Raw genomic sequence first — 21,183 nt, 5'->3', positions numbered from 1 at the left:
CATTGATCATCTTGCTTATATATTTACATTTCTCTGCCCCCATTCTTTCTGGTTTAATCTCAACCATCCATGTTAATTATGACTTTTATCTAAATTAAGTAGCCTCTAATTCGGATAGTGGTTCCACACCACTTCTGTAATTCTCCAGCACCAGCTGGTTAGCTAATAATTCAATCCAGTTCTGACACTTAACTACTGGAGTTAGCTCAGGCCCCACAAATTAAGGGCTCGGTCCCTCAAGACTACCTCTACTTCAGACGCCAGCCTCAAGTGGGATTCCCAGACTACTCCCACTTCTGCCTGGCTGACTACAAATTCAGAGGTTTCCATGACCCTCTCAGTTTCCATAATTCACTAGAACAACTCACAGAATGCAGGAAAACACTTCGTTGGTTTATTTTAAAGAATACAGCTCGGGAACAGCCAAATGGAAGAGATGCAGAAGGCAAGGTGTGGGAAAGGAGCTCAGAGCTTCCATGCCTTCTCTGGGCCCTCCACCCTCCCAGCACACCTATGTGTTCACCAACCTGGAATCTCCCCAAATTCTGTTGTTCAAGAGATTTTGTAATTTAATCTCAGCCCACCTCTCTCTAGAGGTCAGGGGGTGGGCCTGATAGTTCTCACCCTCTAATCACTGTTTGGCCCTTCTGGTGTCCAGCCCACATCATGAAGCTACCTAGAGGCCCCACGCTGAGTCAGCTCATTAGCATAAACTCAGGTACAGTGGAAAGGGGCTTGTTATGAGTATCAAAAGACACTCCTATCCTCAGTAAATTCCAAGGGTTTTAGGAGCTCTGCGCCAGGAACCTAGAGCAAAGACCAAATATATATTTTTATTATACCACAGATTAAAAAATGGGAAGTAGGTGTTAGAGCATTTTAGCAGAGCTCTGGAGTCCACATTATAAGGGTCCCATTTTACATGTTTAATAAGCAAGAAGAATGTGCTCATTAAGAGGCGCAAAGGTGGTTTTGAATACTGCCTTGCAGTAACAATAAGAGGCAAAGGCATGTGTGCATTTATTTGTTAACCTGTGCTTGGTGACTGATGATCTAGTTATTTTCTCTTAGCATTTGTACAGGGGTTCACAGATTAGCTATCGATTAAATCAATTTAATATTGGGGCCAGTGTAAGTTAATGAAAGATTTGAACGTTGCTTTTAAGGTAATACACTACAGAACAATGTGATTTTTATTGATATAAAAAAGTTTGTCAGAATTTTATAATTCAATTAGAGTGAGTCTGTAATCTTATATTTTCACAGTCTTACACGTGGAAGTCATGTCAACTTTCTGATGAGTGAAACTCACGTAGACAGTTTAGAAAATTCAGATTAACTAGGCTCTCCTTGAGAAAACAAACCCACGGCTTAGAAATCATGTATGCTGTGTTATATGCCACACTGCTAGCACATCGGGGAATGGACATAGAGCCATTTTTAACCAGAGTTATCAAGTCAGTCTGATTTATCCAAGGGTTCACCTGGAGTATGTGAATTTAAATTCTAAATGTAAAGGTGCCTCTAAGTTAGCAGTTTCTGAGAGATGTCTTTTCCTTCCATAGTTATCGAGATGTAATTAACGTATTGTGTAAGTTTAAGATGTATAGTGTGATGATTTGATATACATAGCAAATGAAATGATTACCACAATAAGGTTAGTTAACACGTCCATCCCTTCACATAATTACCATTTTTTGATGTGTGGTGAGAACATTTACAGTTACTCTCTTAGCAGCTTTCAAGTATACAGGACTCTGCAGTTAACTGTAGTCACCATGTTGTACATTACGTCCCCATAACTTATTTTTCTTATAACTGGAAGTTTGTACTCTTTGACTGATGTCTCCGACCCGTGCAGCTCCTGGCAACCACCAATCTAGTCTCTATGTTGAAGCCTTTTTAGATTCTACATGTAAGTGGATCATATAGTCTGTCTGACTTAATTTCACTTAGTGTAATGTCCTAGTCAACCATGGTGTTCTAAATGGCAGGATTTTCTTCTTCTTTTAATGGCTGAATAATATTCCATTGTGTGAGAGTGCCTGTGTGTGTGTGTTTGTGTGTGTGTACGTACACATTTTCTTTATCCATTCATCCATTGATGGACAGTTAGGTTGTTTCCGTGTCTTGGCTGTTGTGAATGATGCTGCAGTGAATATGGGGATGCACATATCTTTTTGAGATAGTGATTTCGTTTTCTTCGGATATTTACCCAGGAGTGGGAATCCTGGATCATATAGTAGTTCTATTTTTAATTTTTTTGAGGAGCCTCCATACTGTTTTGCATAATGGCTGTACCAATTTACACTCCCACCGATAGTGCACAAGGGTTCCATTTCTGAGAGTTTTTTTTAATTAATTTTTTTTTATTGGTGTATAGTTGATTTACAATGTTGTCTTAGTTTCTACTGTACAGCAAAGTGAGTCAGTTATACATATACATATATCCACTCTTTTTTAGATTCTGTTCCTATATAGGTCATTACAGAGTACTGAATACAGTTCCCTGTGCTTTACAGTATGTTCTTATTATCTATTTTATATATAGTCCATTTCTGAGAGATGTTTTTTTTCCCCCTCAAAAGGCTGGCCACTCTTTGAAGTATCAGAAGTTTCTTTCTTTTCCGGGGATTCTTGATTTCCTTTTTTTTAGATTATGTACGTTTTTATTATTCTTTAATAAATAGGAGAATAGGAGTACCACTAGATTTAATAGACTTCATAGTTAATAATTCCTTGCAGAGGTAAGAAAATATACAAATACAATGAAGGGTACTGATATTAAGAATCTGCTGGCTCCATAGGGTTTTCTGTTGAATGAGTCTGAATTTTGTGTGTGTGTGTGTGTGTGTTAATCAGCAGAGGGTGTCAAGATGGTGGGGAAGGGCACAAAATGCATAAGAACACTTCATGAATTTGTGTGTCATCCTTGCGCAGGGGCCATGCTAATCTTCCCTGTATCGTTACCATTTTAGTATATGTGCTGCCAAAGTGAGCACCTGAATTATTTTTAATCATCCAAAGTTCCACCACAGTTTTATCCAACCTCAGACAAATCTGGTCAGCATTTTGGTGTCTGGTCTTGCAGTTGGCTTGTGAGATGATGAGGGACACAGACCCTGGGGCCAGCAGAGGGAGAGCTCTCCTTACTAGCCTAAGGCTCTGGGTGAGATACATGCTCTGAGCACTGTCTGGGTGGCAAGAAATGCATTTCAGCAAGGCTAAGATGCCTCAGGAGTAAGACGTGGTGTTATTTATCACCAGGAGAGAATGTGTTGCCCATCAATCTGATGCATATCAATTTGACATGCTGAAATTTGCAAAAGGTGCATCTCTGGATTGATGAAATACCTACTGCATAGGGTTATTGAGTTGATTAATGAGTTGATTATGACATGTGCAGAGCAGTGCCTGGCTCCCAGTTTGTGCTATTTAAGGGTTTGTGATTCTCACGGTGGTTGTTCAAGTGCAGGCAGGAGTGTCAGGGTCCTGTCCCCATGAGTCCCCTTCACTGAGCACAGTGCCTGGCACATAGGAGGTGCCAGTACCTAGGATAAAGGATATCCCACGTTCCTGTGTTAAATCAGCTTGTGAGGGGACATGCCTGCCTGAGAGACTGGAACTCCTGTTTTTGATTAAAGGAGTTGCAGCAGGAATGAATTCAAATCTTTTATATCACATATTTATTTTTAAATTCAGTGTTAGAACTTTTAAACATTTTTATCTTATTAAAAAATACTTATATTGCATGCCTAGCTTATAGCATTCAAAAGCTAACACAGAGTTTTCAGCAAAGAGTGAGTTCCTTCCCAGTCCTATTCTTCAGTTACCTCCTTTTTTTTTTTTTTCTTCCTTCTCAGGGGTATTATTACTATTATTAGTATCTTTCCAGAGGTAACTTATGGGCATATAAGTGCATGTATGAAACATACACACTTTATTTTCAATAGAAATTAAAGCCTTCTAGGATGTGAGGTACACCAGAATTTAGAAGAAATGTACAAAAAATGTGTAACGGTACAGCATTTAGAGTCTAACCCTCAGTCTCTGGCTTGACTTTATTTTATCCTTTTTTGAAATCAGTAAATTGACCCCTCCCGGGCCCAGCTCCATTGAGTCGAGGAGAGACTAGTGGGTGGGTAGGAAGCACAGCCCAGACTGCAGCCAGGCTGCTTTGGCCGTGGGTCATTGTGGGCAGTTCTGTGGATCGGAGCTTCCAGATCCTTTTCCACACTGCAGTCCCAGGGATGCACGCTCCTCAGGGGAGACTGAGTGAGTTGTGCAGCATGTGGGTCATTCATTCATTTGCTCATTGATGCACGGACTCATCCGGCTGTTGGTGAGGGTGGTTTTTGGCGCTAGGATGTGGTGGTGAATGAGCCAGGCTTGGCTCCTGCTTTCCTGGAGCTTATATACCAACTGGGACAACCAATAAAAAATGGACAGAGTGGCAGTGGGAAGAAAACAGGTATGAAGAAAACAACAGAGTGATGCAAGAAGCTCCCAGGGAGGGTCCCTGAGTTGAGGAGCCAAGGCCCCTGCATTTACTCTCATGTCCCTCACCCTGCCTGTAACAACTCTGTATCCCCCTTGAACCGTGAGGACAGGCTCTGTCATTTTCACCCTGGTACTGCCAGTACCTGGCAGAGTACTATATATACAGGAGGGATCCAATCAGAATTTGTGTCATGAGTTAGTGAGTTGTCTTGTCATGGCTTCAGGCTGATTAGGACTGTACCAATTCCCCAGTGGAGGATGGGGCACTGAAGATGAATGCCCTTTTATGTGTCACTCAGGTGGATGCTTTCAGCTTTTTAACTCTATTCATGCCTGCTGAGTAGTCTTCCTTAATTTTATTTCTCCATCTTTTAAAATCCCATTTATTGGGAATTCCCTAGCAGTCCAGTGGTTAGGACTCGGTGCTCTCACTGCTGGGGCCCCGGGTTCGATCCCTGGCTGGGGAACTAAAATCCCATAAGCCACGCGGCATGGCCAAAAAAAAAAAATTCCTATTATCGACTTGATGGATCACTTTATTTTTCATGTGAGAATTAAATTTTTCTGTTAAATGAATATAGGCATCTTTTTTCCTTAATCTACTCCTAAAACCTTTGAATTGTTTGTGAAGTTGCCATGTTACCAGCACTACATCCCTAATCAAATGAGCTAGACGTAATAAATATTGCACTGTATCTTTATAATACAGTGGAGTCAAGGGAAATTTGAATGGCCACTTCTGTGTTTGTGTTCCATTAGAAAGTTTTCACACCTAAAATCTCTTAAAATTATACTTGTACTTCTTTGTAAATAGAAAAAAAATTTCAATGTCATATAAAAACATATACTGTATCTCTTTTTAGCTAATGTTTGATTAATTGGGACCTTTAGTGTAATGGTTAATTTTATGTATCAACTTTGCTAAGCCGTGGGGCCCAGGTATTTATTAGATCAAGTAATATTCCACATAGTTCTGTGAAGGTGATTTTTGGATGAGATTCACATTTAAATCCATGGACTTTGGGGCTTCCCTGGTGGCGCAGTGGTTAAGAATCCGCCTGCCAATGCAGGGGACACGGGTTCGAGCCCTGATCCCGGAAGATCCCACATGCCATGGAGCAACTAAGCCTGTGTGCCACAACTAATGAGCCTGCGCTCTAGAGCCCGTGAGCCACAACTACTGAGCCCACATGCCGCAACTACTGAAGCCCACGTGCCTATAGCCCGTGCTTCACAACAAGAGAAGCCACTGCAATGAGAGGCCCGCACACCACAACGAAGAGTAGCCCCTGCTCACCGCAACTGGAGAGAGCCCGCGCACAGCAATGAAGACCCAACACAGCCAAAAATAAATAAATAAATAAATAAATTTATTAAAAAAATAAAATAAAATAAATCCATGGACTTTGAGTAAAGCAGACGACCCTTCGTAATGGGGGTGGGCCCCATCCAGTCAGTCGAAGAGCCTGAATAGAGAGAAGACTGACCTCCCTCAAGCAAGAAGGAATCCTGCCTCCAGATTGCCTTTGGACTCAAACTGTAACATCAGCTGTTCCCTGGGTCTTCAGCCTGCTGGCTTGCCCTGCAGATTTTGGCACTGAATCCCCACAATTGTGGAAGCCAATTCCTTAAAATAAATCAGTCTGTTTCCCTCACCACCCTCAACATGCACATACTCCACCCACCTCTGCCGCACACCCCTTCTCTGTTTCTGTGGAGAATCCTTGCTAATACACTTTGATACCCATAGTTTTTTACTACAGTCTGTTTTTTGAGAAGCATATGTTAGTGAATAAGCTTTCTTCAAAACACAGTTGAACCTTGTTGAACAGTAGAATGCAGGTCTCCCTGATGGTGGCCCTGGGCTGTTCCAGGAGCGCCCCTCCGGCTGTGGCCCCGACCCACCTATGGGGAGCTGCACAGAAGAGGTGCCTCCTACCTCTATTTTGCTGTGGCCCCTGGGCCCCAAGCCTTTCTGCCTTGGCACTCCTCTTTCTGTAGGTCCTGGAGACAGTGCTTTGAGTGGAAGTCTCACTGGGTGGTTGTAGAAAACCTCCTCGCTGTAACTGACAGGGATGTGTTAAAGTTATCCAGTCCTGGTTCCATCTCCTGGAACCTGCTCGCCTCCTTCAGGGTATTGCCCTGGAACCTCAGGAAGGTCAGCTACCCCGCTACCCCCTGTCCCCAGCTTTCCGTAATCTGTGATGTGTGGGTGTTCCATAACAGTTTATGTTCTGCTTGTTTTCTCTCTGTAAACTTTGAGCCCTGCATTGATGAAAAGGAGAGCTGACAAATACTGGAGGTACCGTGCGTGTTGTCCTGGAGCTGGTTGTGGCGCTCTTCTTGGTTGTTTTTGCATCCTCGTGACTTCCTCCTGCCTCTGCTATTGTGAATGTTCTCATTTATACTCCTGAGAATAAAACTTGAGGTGTGCTTAGTGATGCCTCTTGTCTGCTTCCTGGTGAATTGTCAAAAGGTTTTCACCCTGGATGAGAGATTATATGGCTGGTATATAAATGAGCATTTTGAGTTCTTTTTTTTTATTTGTAAAATTTACAGCAAGGTGCACATCAGGGGTTGCAGACTTTCTCTAAAGGGCCAGGTAGTAAATATTTTAAGCTTTGGGGACCCTAACTATTTGGTAATTATGGAACCCTGCAGTTGTGCCAAAGCAGTCATACGCAAAACTAAGTGCACACCGACATGTGAAGTGTTTATAATGTTTTCATCACAAAATATTCTTCTTCTTTTGATTACTTTTCAATCATTTAAGAACGTAAAATCTTTTCTTAGCTTTTGGACCATACATAAACCAGCCTTGGGCTGGAGTTTGCTCCCAGCCTTATAGGTGGACCCCACCGGTGAGCAGGGCCTAGCAGTTAGAGCCAGCACCGTGTTCTAGCCCGAGCTCTGTGGCTGGGTTACACTGTGAGGTACAGTTTCTTCCGCATCTTTGAATGGGAGACAAAAACCTGCCTCCTTGAATAATTGTTTGCAAGGATTAAAAAGGATAATGCCCTCTTGTTTGGCCAGATACTTTGTATAGTACATGTAAGCTTATTTTCATTTTCCATTAGCTGCTTCCTTTTTGTCCCCTCTACTTAAGTCCTACCCTTTTGGGATGTGGTCTGTCTTAGTGAGTATTCAGTGTGTATTTTAGAAAGAATACCTGTTCTGCTGTTGTTGGGTGGTGCGTTGTATAAAATGTTGATCACTTATTCAGGTATATGCCATTGCTGTTACTCATTCTTCATTCTGGTTGTTCCAGATTTCCTTCTGGTATTGTTTCCCTTATCTTAAGATCTTCCTTTAGTAATTCTATTGAACAGGTCTGCTGACTACAGATTCTCTTAGTTTTTCTTCATTTGAGAATGATGGATATTTTTGTTAGATACAGCATTCTGATTGATAGTTGTTTTGTTTCAGCACTTTAAAAATGTAGAACGTTTCTTTCAGGCCTTATACCACAGTTGGCCTTCTGATGCTATGACATCAGTTTAAACTTTGGTGATGACCGTGACTTTTAGGGAAGAGGAGAGTTGCCCCCTAGGAAATGAGTTGGCATTGACCAGGAGCGGGAGGACCACATGGTGAGGCGGTTGTCAAAAGCATGAACTTTACAAGTCTCCTCTATTATTGTCAGTGCAGGCGATTGAGTGACCCGTGTGCCATTGGTGTGGGGAGTGTGCCTCCCCAGGGTGCGTGAGTTTTCGGTTGCTCAGTGCTTGTGGCGATAGTGACAAAATTCCATTTGCCACATTGTAACTTAAATAGGAGTTCTTTGAGGAGTCTATTATGCATCTCAGTAAACTTGCTGCCTCCCCCTATAGGGGAGCTAGAAGTGTCATTGAATGCCTTCTTTTTTTTTTTTTTTAATTTTTTTTTTAATTTTTTATTTTTTTAATGCTATTCTTATCTGCTTACATTCTTTTTATTTATGTATGTATGTATGTATGTATGGCTTTGTTGGGTCTTCGTTTCTGTGCGAGGGCTTTCTCTAGTTGTGGCAAGCGGGGGCCACTCTTCATCGCGGTGCGGGGGCCACTCTTCATCGCGGTGCGCGGGCCTCTCACTATCGCGGCCTCTCGTTGCCGAGCACAGGCTCCAGACGCGCAGGCTCAGTAATTGTGGCTCACGGGCCGAGTTGCTCCGCGGCATGTGGGATCTTCCCAGACCAGGGCTCGAACCCGTGTCCCCTGCATTGGCAGGCAGATTCTCAACCACTGCGCCACCAGGGAAGCCCTTGAATGCCTTCTTTAAGAGCCCAGCATGTGTATTCTGCGAAGCAGAATGAGTGCCTTGGTCACTATCAGTAATGTCTGGAACTCTAAAGGGGTAAGGAGTGTCCTTGTCCTTACAAGGATAAGGCAGTTGAGGCCTCATATTGTGGTCTTAATATATATAGAGACTTTGGTTTATATTTTGGGTATCTGTGAGGGAAGAGATTCCTAGGGTCCTTGAGCCTGAAAAGACCAACTCTGAAAGGCTGTGTCCCAAGAGTTTGTAAAAATATGCACCTGGGGCCAGCCTTTGTTCTCAGGAAAGCTCATGACCAGCAGTTTCCACGCTAATGAGGTACAGTATAGTGCAGGGCTGAGAAGGGCAGTTTCTTGCATCTGAAGCTCCAGGGCAACAGCAAGTCATCATATGTGGTCCAGAGACCCCAGGGGGCATGAGAGAAGGTTGCTGACGCCTCTTCAGTGAAGGAGTCTCTGAGGGTGCTAAGGGGGGGGGGGGGCGTATCTGTATTAGTTCCCTAGGGATGCTGTAACAAAGTACCACTGACTGGGTGGCTTAAACAACAGAAATGTATTGTCTCACAGCTCCGGAGCCTGCAGGTCCAAAATCAGGGTGACGGCAGGGTTGTTTCCTTCTGAGGGCTGTGGGGGAAGGCTTTGTTCCAAGGCATTCTCCTTGGCTTGTAGATGGTCACGTTCTCCCTGTGTCTTCATATTGTCTTTCCTCTGTGCATATCTTTCTGTGCTTAAATTTCCTCTTTTTGTAAGGACACCAGTCACGTTGGATTAGGGCCCACCCTAATGACCTCATTTTAATTTGATTATCTTCAAAGACCTTAGTTTTATAAATAAGGTCACATTCCTAGGTACTGGAGGCTAGGACTTGAACATCTTTTGATACAATTCAACCCATAAACAGGTCCTGTGTTTGTCAAGCCAATTTGTAATTGCTAAATACTTAGTTTAATTTTCTTTTAAATTTTATTTATTTATTTATTGGCTGCATTGGGTCTTCGTTGCTGCGTGCGGGCTTTCTCTAGTTGTGGCGAGCGGGGGCTACTCTTCATTGCGGTGCGCAGGCTTCTCATTGCGGTGGCCGCTCTTTGTTTCGGAGCACGGGCTCTAGGTGCGCGGGCTTCAGCAGTTGTGGCTCGCCGGCTCTAGAGCACAGGCTCAGTAGTTGTGGCACATGGGCTTAGTTGCTTCACGGCACGTGGGATCTTCCCAGATCAGGGCCCGAACCTGAGTCCCCTGCATTGGCAGGCAGATTCTTAACCACTCACTGCACCACCAGGGAAGTCCCACTTAGTTTAATTTTAATTTATTACTCATTGTGTCAGTGTCCACGCCCACTATGAGATATTTTAGGGCAATGGGTGCTATGACCATGGGAGTTTAGACAAGGCAATAATAGTTCTGATGGTTAAGGCGAAGCAAATTTATTTGTCTTCTAGATTATATGTAGTACTTCCCCTAAGATTATATGGGCTGCCTTGTTTAGATTTAGTGGGATCCCCAGCTATACATGTAATTTGAGCCCCAGTATTGATTTAAATTCATGAAGGTTTGCCAGTTGGTACATTTCAGCAGATATTTAAGTTAATTCAGAACCTGTGTCATAGTGGCACCAAAGCCCTTTGTGTTCTTATTGTATAAGTTCTTGCAGTAAACTTTGGAGTTCCACTTGGGTTAAATTGTGGACTTTTGTTTCAAATTTAATTTGTTTTTCTCCAGAAAGCTTCAGTATTGTCAGGGTAAGGGGACTCCCCCTGGCGAAGGTTACTTTATAGGGTTTAAGGACGCTGGGCTTACACTGGGCTTGAATTAACCACTTTGCTGTGCCCATGGCTGCCCTGGGTGTGTTCTCTACAGCCTTGGGGATCAGGATCTTTGTTGTGACAGAGGCAGCAGAGTGGTGTAGTGGGAGAGTACTGGACCTACAGCCCAGAGGTGGATGAATGGACACCGTCCTCTGCTGCAGCCTTGCCTTTTCCCAGAGTGCACCCTTCTTCTCCCTCTGCCCCTCTCTCCCTCCTCCCCGCTCCTCTCCACATTCCCTCAGTAGTTTAGATTTCTAGCCAAATAAAGCCCAGGCTTTCGGTTCCCGTCCCTGTCCAGTCACTCGTAGTGAGGATCTTCTGGGTGGTTGCAGGGAAGATTTGGGGTCCTGATGGCCCACCTCTTCTTCCAGGGAATGCCAGTCAACCCCCCCAGGGTCGGGATCCACAGCCAGTCTGGTCATTTTGTCTTTGCCTTGATGAGGATCAAATGGGGCGACATGGGAGCTGTGGCCAAGTCCCCCACACAGACGCTGGTACTCCCTGGTGACAGATCAGGCTGGAGGTGAGCTTCTGAGCTTTACTGAGGATGGAACTGAAGCTAAGAGACAATAAGCAGTGCTTCATTGCTTGTAAAAAGATTGAATTCTGGTAATCAGGTTGCCAATCCTGGACACTTCTCTCACACTTGTGAAAAAAACAAAAATTAACACATCTCTCTTCTTAGTCACAAAACTCAGTAATGATTATTTCATGATTCAAGTTTTAGTGAAAAGATGAACAATTTGTGAAAAACAGAAGTGCCAAAGTTATTTGACCTTTCTCTCACTTGTCTTATCTTTTTAAAAAGATTTATTTACTTCTGCATGACCTTAATTTGTTACAGTGAGAGTGCCTATGATATCTAAAATAGCCACTGTTTGTTTGGTCAGTTGCATTTGCATTGTCATATTAAGGTTTTACCTTCTGCGCCGATGGTCCTTAAACCTGGCGGAATATTAGGAATATCTGGGAACTTAAAAATGCTGGTGCCCAGGCCATGCCCTAGACCAACTGAATCAGAATCTCTGGTGGTAGAACTGAGGCTTGGTATTAAAAATGTGTGTGTATGTGTTTATGTGTGTGTATGTGTGTGTGTGTGTGTGTGTGTGTGTGTGTGTCCCTCACCCCCTGCTTCTGATGTATGATAAGGGTTGAGAACCTGATTCCAAGCCTGACTTTTTCTATGACTTAAGCAAATCTGTAGTGCTTCATTTAGAGGTGCTGTGTGGTTTTACATCTGTAATGTATGAAAAGTACACATTACAAAAAAAATCTATATTTAATGCCCAGGAGCTTGTTGGATATATCTGTTGGATATATCTTTTTTTTTTTTTTTTTTTTTTCTTTTGGGCTGTGCCTCGCGGCTTGTGGGATCTCAGTTCCCTGACCAGGGACTGAACCTGGGCTCTCGGCAGTAAGAGCACAGAGTCCCAACCACTGGACCGCCAGGGAACTCCCTGGATATTTCTGTAAATGGGAGAGGTACTGTTAACCATAGCTGTTGGAGGAGGTTGAAAGAATGGGACACATGAGGTGTACTGGTGACAGGGGCCTTTTCTTGGGCCTCAGGGGCAGAGGGTTGAGTTAATTACACTTGTCAGTTCCTGGCACACCATTTCCAAATCCATATTTTTAGGTGTTTTCTTTGTAATGTATTTGTTTTTATGCCATTTAAAACATACTGTTGTACAATGTGCATGCATTGTAAGCTTGTGTACATGGAGTGTGTGTGGTTCTTTAGCCCAAGCACTGTATTTTTAAGTTGTGTCCAGGGTCATTAGACTGCTGCGGGTCTCTGTCTTCCATGTCCTCCCAATCCCAGGCCTGTGTGAGAGCTCTGTGGGCATAGCCCCTGGGGGCGACTGGAGGACCTTCCGTGTAACTCAGCTGTACTAGATTGCTCTCCAGGTAGGCTGCGGGGTCCACCCTCCCACCAGCTGTGTCTGAAGGTTTGTGCCTCCAGCCCTACATTTCTACTGACACTTGGCGTTATTTAGTTATTGAACTCATCATTGAGGGCTTACTCCCTGACACTTGGCGTTATTTAGTTATTGAACTCATCATTGAGGGCTTACTCCCTGACACTTGGCGTTATTTAGTTATTGAACTCATCATTGAGGGCTTACTCCCTGGCACTTGGCGTTATTTAGTTATTGAACTCATCATTGAGGGCTTACTCCCTGACACTTGGCGTTATTTAGTTATTGAACTCATCATTGAGGGCTTACTCCCTGACACTTGGCGTTATTTAGTTATTGAACTCATCATTGAGGGCTTACTCCCTGACACTTGGCGTTATTTAGTTATTGAACTCATCATTGAGGGCTTACTCCCTGACACTTGGCGTTATTTAGTTATTGAACTCATCATTGAGGGCTTACTCCCTGACACTTGGCGTTATTTAGTTATTGAACTCATCATTGAGGGCTTACTCCCTGACACTTGGCGTTATTTAGTTATTGAACTCATCATTGAGGGCTTACTCCCTGACACTTGGCGTTATTTAGTTATTGAACTCATCATTGAGGGCTTACTCCCTGACACTTGGCGTTATTTAGTTATTGAACTCATCATTGAGGGCTTACTCCCTGACACTTGGCGTTATTTAGTTATTGAACTCATCATTGAGGGCTTACTCCCTGACACTTGGCGTTATTTAGTTATTGAACTCATCACTGAGGGCTTACTCCCTGGCACTTGGCGTTATTTAGTTATTGAACTCATCATTGAGGGCTTACTCCCTGGCACTTGGCGTTATTTAGTTATTGAACTCATCATTGAGGGCTTACTCCCTGACACTTGGCGTTATTTAGTTATTGAACTCATCACTGAGGGCTTACTCCCTGACACTTGGCGTTATTTAGTTATTGAACTCATCACTGAGGGCTTACTCCCTGACACTTGGCGTTATTTAGTTATTGAACTCATCACTGAGGGCTTACTCCCTGACACTTGGCGTTATTTAGTTATTGAACTCATCACTGAGGGCTTACTCCCTGACACTTGGCGTTATTTAGTTATTGAACTCATCACTGAGGGCTTACTCCCTGACACTTGGCGTTATTTAGTTATTGAACTCATCATTGAGGGCTTACTCCCTGACACTTGGCGTTATTTAGTTATTGAACTCATCATTGAGGGCTTACTCCCTGACACTTGGCGTTATTTAGTTATTGAACTCATCATTGAGGGCTTACTCCCTGACACTTGGCGTTATTTAGTTATTGAACTCATCATTGAGGGCTTACTCCCTGACACTTGGCGTTATTTAGTTATTGAACTCATCATTGAGGGCTTACTCCCTGGCACTTGGCGTTATTTAGTTATTGAACTCATCATTGAGGGCTTACTCCCTGACACTTGGCGTTATTTAGTTATTGAACTCATCATTGAGGGCTTACTCCCTGACACTTGGCGTTATTTAGTTATTGAACTCATCACTGAGGGCTTACTCCCTGACACTTGGCGTTATTTAGTTATTGAACTCATCACTGAGGGCTTACTCCCTGACACTTGGCGTTATTTAGTTATTGAACTCATCACTGAGGGCTTACTCCCTGACACTTGGCGTTATTTAGTTATTGAACTCATCACTGAGGGCTTACTCCCTGACACTTGGCGTTATTTAGTTATTGAACTCATCATTGAGGGCTTACTCCCTGACACTTGGCGTTATTTAGTTATTGAACTCATCATTGAGGGCTTACTCCCTGACACTTGGCGTTATTTAGTTATTGAACTCATCATTGAGGGCTTACTCCCTGACACTTGGCGTTATTTAGTTATTGAACTCATCATTGAGGGCTTACTCCCTGGCACTTGGCGTTATTTAGTTATTGAACTCATCATTGAGGGCTTACTCCCTGGCACTTGGCGTTATTTAGTTATTGAACTCATCATTGAGGGCTTACTCCCTGACACTTGGCGTTATTTAGTTATTGAACTCATCATTGAGGGCTTACTCCCTGACACTTGGCGTTATTTAGTTATTGAACTCATCATTGAGGGCTTACTCCCTGACACTTGGCGTTATTTAGTTATTGAACTCATCACTGAGGGCTTACTCCCTGGCACTTGGCGTTATTTAGTTATTGAACTCATCACTGAGGGCTTACTCCCTGGCACTTGGCGTTATTTAGTTATTGAACTCATCACTGAGGGCTTACTCCCTGGCACTTGGCGTTATTTAGTTATTGAACTCATCACTGAGGGCTTACTCCCTGACACTTGGCGTTATTTAGTTATTGAACTCATCACTGAGGGCTTACTCCCTGACACTTGGCGTTATTTAGTTATTGAACTCATCACTGAGGGCTTACTCCCTGACACTTGGCGTTATTTAGTTATTGAACTCATCACTGAGGGCTTACTCCCTGGCACTTGGCGTTATTTAGTTATTGAACTCATCACTGAGGGCTTACTCCCTGACACTTGGCGTTATTTAGTTATTGAACTCATCATTGAGGGCTTACTCCCTGACACTTGGCGTTATTTAGTTATTGAACTCATCATTGAGGGCTTACTCCCTGACACTTGGCGTTATTTAGTTATTGAACTCATCATTGAGGGCTTACTCCCTGGCACTTGGCGTTATTTAGTTATTGAACTCATCATTGAGGGCTTACTCCCTGGCACTTGGCGTTATTTAGTTATTGAACTCATCATTGAGGGCTTACTCCCTGACACTTGGCGTTATTTAGTTATTGAACTCATCATTGAGGGCTTACTCCCTGGCACTTGGCGTTATTTAGTTATTGAACTCATCATTGAGGGCTTACTCCCTGGCACTTGGCGTTATTTAGTTATTGAACTCATCATTGAGGGCTTACTCCCTGGCACTTGGCGTTATTTAGTTATTGAACTCATCATTGAGGGCTTACTCCCTGACACTTGGCGTTATTTAGTTATTGAGCTCATCATTGAGGGCTTACTCCCTGACACTTGGCGTTATTTAGTTATTGAGCTCATCATTGAGGGCTTACTCCCTGACACTTGGCGTTATTTAGTTATTGAGCTCATCATTGAGGGCTTACTCCCTGACACTTGGCGTTATTTAGTTATTGAGCTCATCATTGAGGGCTTACTCCCTGACACTTGGCGTTATTTAGTTATTGAACTCATCATTGAGGGCTTACTCCCTGACACTTGGCGTTATTTAGTTATTGAACTCATCATTGAGGGCTTACTCCCTGACACTTGGCGTTATTTAGTTATTGAACTCATCATTGAGGGCTTACTCCCTGACACTTGGCGTTATTTAGTTATTGAGCTCATCACTGAGGGCTTACTCCCTGACACTTGGCGTTATTTAGTTATTGAGCTCATCATTGAGGGCTTACTCCCTGACACTTGGCGTTATTTAGTTATTGAACTCATCATTGAGGGCTTACTCCCTGACACTTGGCGTTATTTAGTTATTGAACTCATCATTGAGGGCTTACTCCCTGACACTTGGCGTTATTTAGTTATTGAACTCATCATTGAGGGCTTGCTCCCTGACACTTGGCGTTATTTAGTTATTGAGCTCATCATTGAGGGCTTGCTCCCTGACACTTGGCGTTATTTAGTTATTGAGCTCATCATTGAGGGCTTGCTCCCTGACACTTGGCGTTATTTAGTTATTGAGCTCATCATTGAGGGCTTGCTCCCTGACACTTGGCGTTATTTAGTTATTGAACTCATCATTGAGGGCTTACTCCCTGACACTTGGCGTTATTTAGTTATTGAACTCATCATTGAGGGCTTACTCCCTGACACTTGGCGTTATTTAGTTATTGAACTCATCATTGAGGGCTTACTCCCTGACACTTGGCGTTATTTAGTTATTGAACTCATCATTGAGGGCTTACTCCCTGACACTTGGCGTTATTTAGTTATTGAACTCATCATTGAGGGCTTACTCCCTGACACTTGGCGTTATTTAGTTATTGAACTCATCATTGAGGGCTTACTCCCTGACACTTGGCGTTATTTAGTTATTGAACTCATCATTGAGGGCTTACTCCCTGACACTTGGCGTTATTTAGTTATTGAACTCATCATTGAGGGCTTACTCCCTGACACTTGGCGTTATTTAGTTATTGAACTCATCATTGAGGGCTTACTCCCTGACACTTGGCGTTATTTAGTTATTGAACTCATCATTGAGGGCTTACTCCCTGACACTTGGCGTTATTTAGTTATTGAACTCATCATTGAGGGCTTACTCCCTGACACTTGGCGTTATTTAGTTATTGAACTCATCACTGAGGGCTTACTCCCTGGCACTTGGCGTTATTTAGTTATTGAACTCATCACTGAGGGCTTACTCCCTGGCACTTGGCGTTATTTAGTTATTGAACTCATCACTGAGGGCTTACTCCCTGACACTTGGCGTTATTTAGTTATTGAACTCATCACTGAGGGCTTACTCCCTGACACTTGGCGTTATTTAGTTATTGAACTCATCACTGAGGGCTTACTCCCTGACACTTGGCGTTATTTAGTTATTGAACTCATCACTGAGGGCTTACTCCCTGACACTTGGCGTTATTTAGTTATTGAACTCATCACTGAGGGCTTACTCCCTGACACTTGGCGTTATTTAGTTATTGAACTCATCACTGAGGGCTTACTCCCTGACACTTGGCGTTATTTAGTTATTGAACTCATCATTGAGGGCTTACTCCCTGACACTTGGCGTTATTTAGTTATTGAACTCATCATTGAGGGCTTACTCCCTGACACTTGGCGTTATTTAGTTATTGAACTCATCATTGAGGGCTTACTCCCTGACACTTGGCGTTATTTAGTTATTGAACTCATCATTGAGGGCTTACTCCCTGACACTTGGCGTTATTTAGTTATTGAACTCATCATTGAGGGCTTACTCCCTGGCACTTGGCGTTATTTAGTTATTGAACTCATCATTGAGGGCTTACTCCCTGACACTTGGCGTTATTTAGTTATTGAACTCATCACTGAGGGCTTACTCCCTGACACTTGGCGTTATTTAGTTATTGAACTCATCACTGAGGGCTTACTCCCTGGCACTTGGCGTTATTTAGTTATTGAACTCATCACTGAGGGCTTACTCCCTGGCACTTGGCGTTATTTAGTTATTGAACTCATCACTGAGGGCTTACTCCCTGGCACTTGGCGTTATTTAGTTATTGAACTCATCACTGAGGGCTTACTCCCTGGCACTTGGCGTTATTTAGTTATTGAACTCATCACTGAGGGCTTACTCCCTGACACTTGGCGTTATTTAGTTATTGAACTCATCACTGAGGGCTTACTCCCTGGCACTTGGCGTTATTTAGTTATTGAACTCATCACTGAGGGCTTACTCCCTGGCACTTGGCGTTATTTAGTTATTGAACTCATCACTGAGGGCTTACTCCCTGGCACTTGGCGTTATTTAGTTATTGAACTCATCACTGAGGGCTTACTCCCTGGCACTTGGCGTTATTTAGTTATTGAACTCATCACTGAGGGCTTACTCCCTGACACTTGGCGTTATTTAGTTATTGAACTCATCATTGAGGGCTTACTCCCTGACACTTGGCGTTATTTAGTTATTGAACTCATCATTGAGGGCTTACTCCCTGGCACTTGGCGTTATTTAGTTATTGAACTCATCATTGAGGGCTTACTCCCTGGCACTTGGCGTTATTTAGTTATTGAACTCATCATTGAGGGCTTACTCCCTGGCACTTGGCGTTATTTAGTTATTGAACTCATCATTGAGGGCTTACTCCCTGACACTTGGCGTTATTTAGTTATTGAACTCATCATTGAGGGCTTACTCCCTGACACTTGGCGTTATTTAGTTATTGAACTCATCATTGAGGGCTTACTCCCTGGCACTTGGCGTTATTTAGTTATTGAACTCATCATTGAGGGCTTACTCCCTGACACTTGGCGTTATTTAGTTATTGAACTCATCATTGAGGGCTTACTCCCTGACACTTGGCGTTATTTAGTTATTGAGCTCATCATTGAGGGCTTACTCCCTGACACTTGGCGTTATTTAGTTATTGAGCTCATCATTGAGGGCTTACTCCCTGACACTTGGCGTTATTTAGTTATTGAGCTCATCATTGAGGGCTTACTCCCTGACACTTGGCGTTATTTAGTTATTGAGCTCATCATTGAGGGCTTACTCCCTGACACTTGGCGTTATTTAGTTATTGAACTCATCATTGAGGGCTTACTCCCTGACACTTGGCGTTATTTAGTTATTGAACTCATCATTGAGGGCTTACTCCCTGACACTTGGCGTTATTTAGTTATTGAACTCATCATTGAGGGCTTACTCCCTGACACTTGGCGTTATTTAGTTATTGAACTCATCACTGAGGGCTTACTCCCTGACACTTGGCGTTATTTAGTTATTGAGCTCATCACTGAGGGCTTACTCCCTGACACTTGGTGTTATTTAGTTATTGAACTCATCATTGAGGGCTTACTCCCTGACACTTGGCGTTATTTAGTTATTGAACTCATCATTGAGGGCTTACTCCCTGACACTTGGCGTTATTTAGTTATTGAACTCATCATTGAGGGCTTGCTCCCTGACACTTGGCGTTATTTAGTTATTGAACTCATCATTGAGGGCTTGCTCCCTGACACTTGGCGTTATTTAGTTATTGAGCTCATCATTGAGGGCTTGCTCCCTGACACTTGGCGTTATTTAGTTATTGAGCTCATCATTGAGGGCTTGCTCCCTGACACTTGGCGTTATTTAGTTATTGAGCTCATCATTGAGGGCTTACTCCCTGACACTTGGCGTTATTTAGTTATTGAACTCATCATTGAGGGCTTACTCCCTGACACTTGGCGTTATTTAGTTATTGAACTCATCATTGAGGGCTTACTCCCTGACACTTGGCGTTATTTAGTTATTGAACTCATCATTGAGGGCTTACTCCCTGGCACTTGGCGTTATTTAGTTATTGAGCTCATCATTGAGGGCTTACTCCCTGACACTTGGCGTTATTTAGTTATTGAACTCATCATTGAGGGCTTACTCCCTGGCACTTGGCGTTATTTAGTTATTGAACTCATCATTGAGGGCTTACTCCCTGGCACTTGGCGTTATTTAGTTATTGAGCTCATCATTGAGGGCTTACTCCCTGACACTTGGCGTTATTTAGTTATTGAACTCATCATTGAGGGCTTACTCCCTGACACTTGGCGTTATTTAGTTATTGAACTCATCATTGAGGGCTTACTCCCTGACACTTGGCGTTATTTAGTTATTGAACTCATCATTGAGGGCTTACTCCCTGACACTTGGCGTTATTTAGTTATTGAGCTCATCATTGAGGGCTTACTCCCTGGCATGTGTTGTCCTAGGCATTGGGGATATATCAGAGAGCAAAACCAGATGAAAAAGGAAAAAAAACTACTGCTTCGGAGCTTATATTTTAGCTTTCTAACAGTTGTGAATTTGGTGAGTGTAAAGTAATGCTTCATTATTTTAATTTATATTTTTCTAAATATGAATTTGAGTATCTCTTCATAGCATTAGCTGTTTGGGGTTCCTTCTATTGGATATCTGATATTTTTCTTACAGAATGTAGGAGTTTCTTTTGTCCCTTGTTGGTTTTAGGTATTTTTAGATACTCCTTACTGTTTGTGATATGATATATTCTTTTTCACAGATTTAGATGTACAGTTGATGCTAGCAACATGGGTTTGAACTGTACAGGTCCACATATAAGCAGATTTTTTTTTTTTCAGTAGTAAATACTGCAGCACTGCATGATCCTTGGTTGTTGGAATTGCTGGACTCGGAAGAACTGCAGATGTGGAGGGCTGACTATAAGTTACATGCGGATTTTCGACTGCACATGTTGTGCAGGGGTCAACTGTATATTTCTAATTACGTCATTCAGTAAGGGCTTTCTAGGCTAGGACACATTTAGTAAGGGCTTTCTAGGCTAGGACACATTTACACCTCAATGTTAATATTAGTTCTCTCTTAACTTACTGTGTAAGGAGTTTCATGACATTTTTTCTTGACTGAAACTTGTCAGTGGCCTAAAGTCGTGGTTCTCAATTTTCTGCTGTATTGCAATGCTCCTGAATTATATTCCGTCAGTGGTAGTGGCCCTGTGTAGCACTGATTCTCAGTTGGTGGTGGAGTAGGGCAGTGTATAGAGTTGAAAATGATTTTTGAATCATACTCCTATTCCACATCCTCCCTTCCCGTGGACACACAGCAGTTGGGAATCACTGGATAAAAACAATTAATGTTAATATCAAAGACTAAGTTTCTTAGTTGTGAGATGTAGTAGGAAATTGGAATATTTTGGAAGACATGCTTCAAAGAACAATTTGAATATCGATTTTTTAAATTAAAAGGGTCACTGGGCTATTCATTACTTAATAAATCACACTGTTCCTGTTATGTTGATGAGTCATGTAATTTTTTTTTTCCCAACCATCAAATGGTCAGCTAATGATGTGTGTTGTAACTTAACCTTTCCATTTCTGGGAGGGACTGGCAAAGAGATGTTACATTTTAAAAAGCAATTTATACATGTACATTAAAAAAATTTTTTTTCCAGATGATGGTGTTGGCAAGTGGATGTCACATTTTAAAAAGCAATTTATACACTTACATTTTTAAAAAATTT

The 21,183-nt window shown here is 42.7% G+C and overlaps 1 protein-coding gene and 1 long non-coding RNA gene across 9 annotated transcripts in view; one reads left to right on the top strand and one right to left on the bottom strand.

Moving 5' to 3' along the window:
- The window catches only part of HERC2 (HECT and RLD domain containing E3 ubiquitin protein ligase 2), a 224,880-nt gene that overhangs the window by 17,485 nt on the left and 186,212 nt on the right, over window positions 1–21,183 (top strand). The window lies entirely within an intron of this gene.
- LOC309630365 lies at window positions 11,875–21,180 on the bottom strand. Its single transcript, XR_014245634.1, has 2 exons — window positions 19,825–21,180; window positions 11,875–12,531 (listed from the first exon to the last, which is right to left on the bottom strand). It is a non-coding gene; the product is annotated as an uncharacterized lncRNA (long non-coding RNA).

This window comes from Balaenoptera borealis, assembly GCF_965194805.1.
Source record: "Balaenoptera borealis genome assembly, chromosome: 6".
Classification (NCBI taxonomy): Eukaryota; Metazoa; Chordata; class Mammalia; order Artiodactyla; family Balaenopteridae; genus Balaenoptera; species Balaenoptera borealis.
The sequence above is the reverse complement of the archived record's forward strand: the minus strand, read 5'-3'. Positions and strand labels throughout refer to the sequence as shown.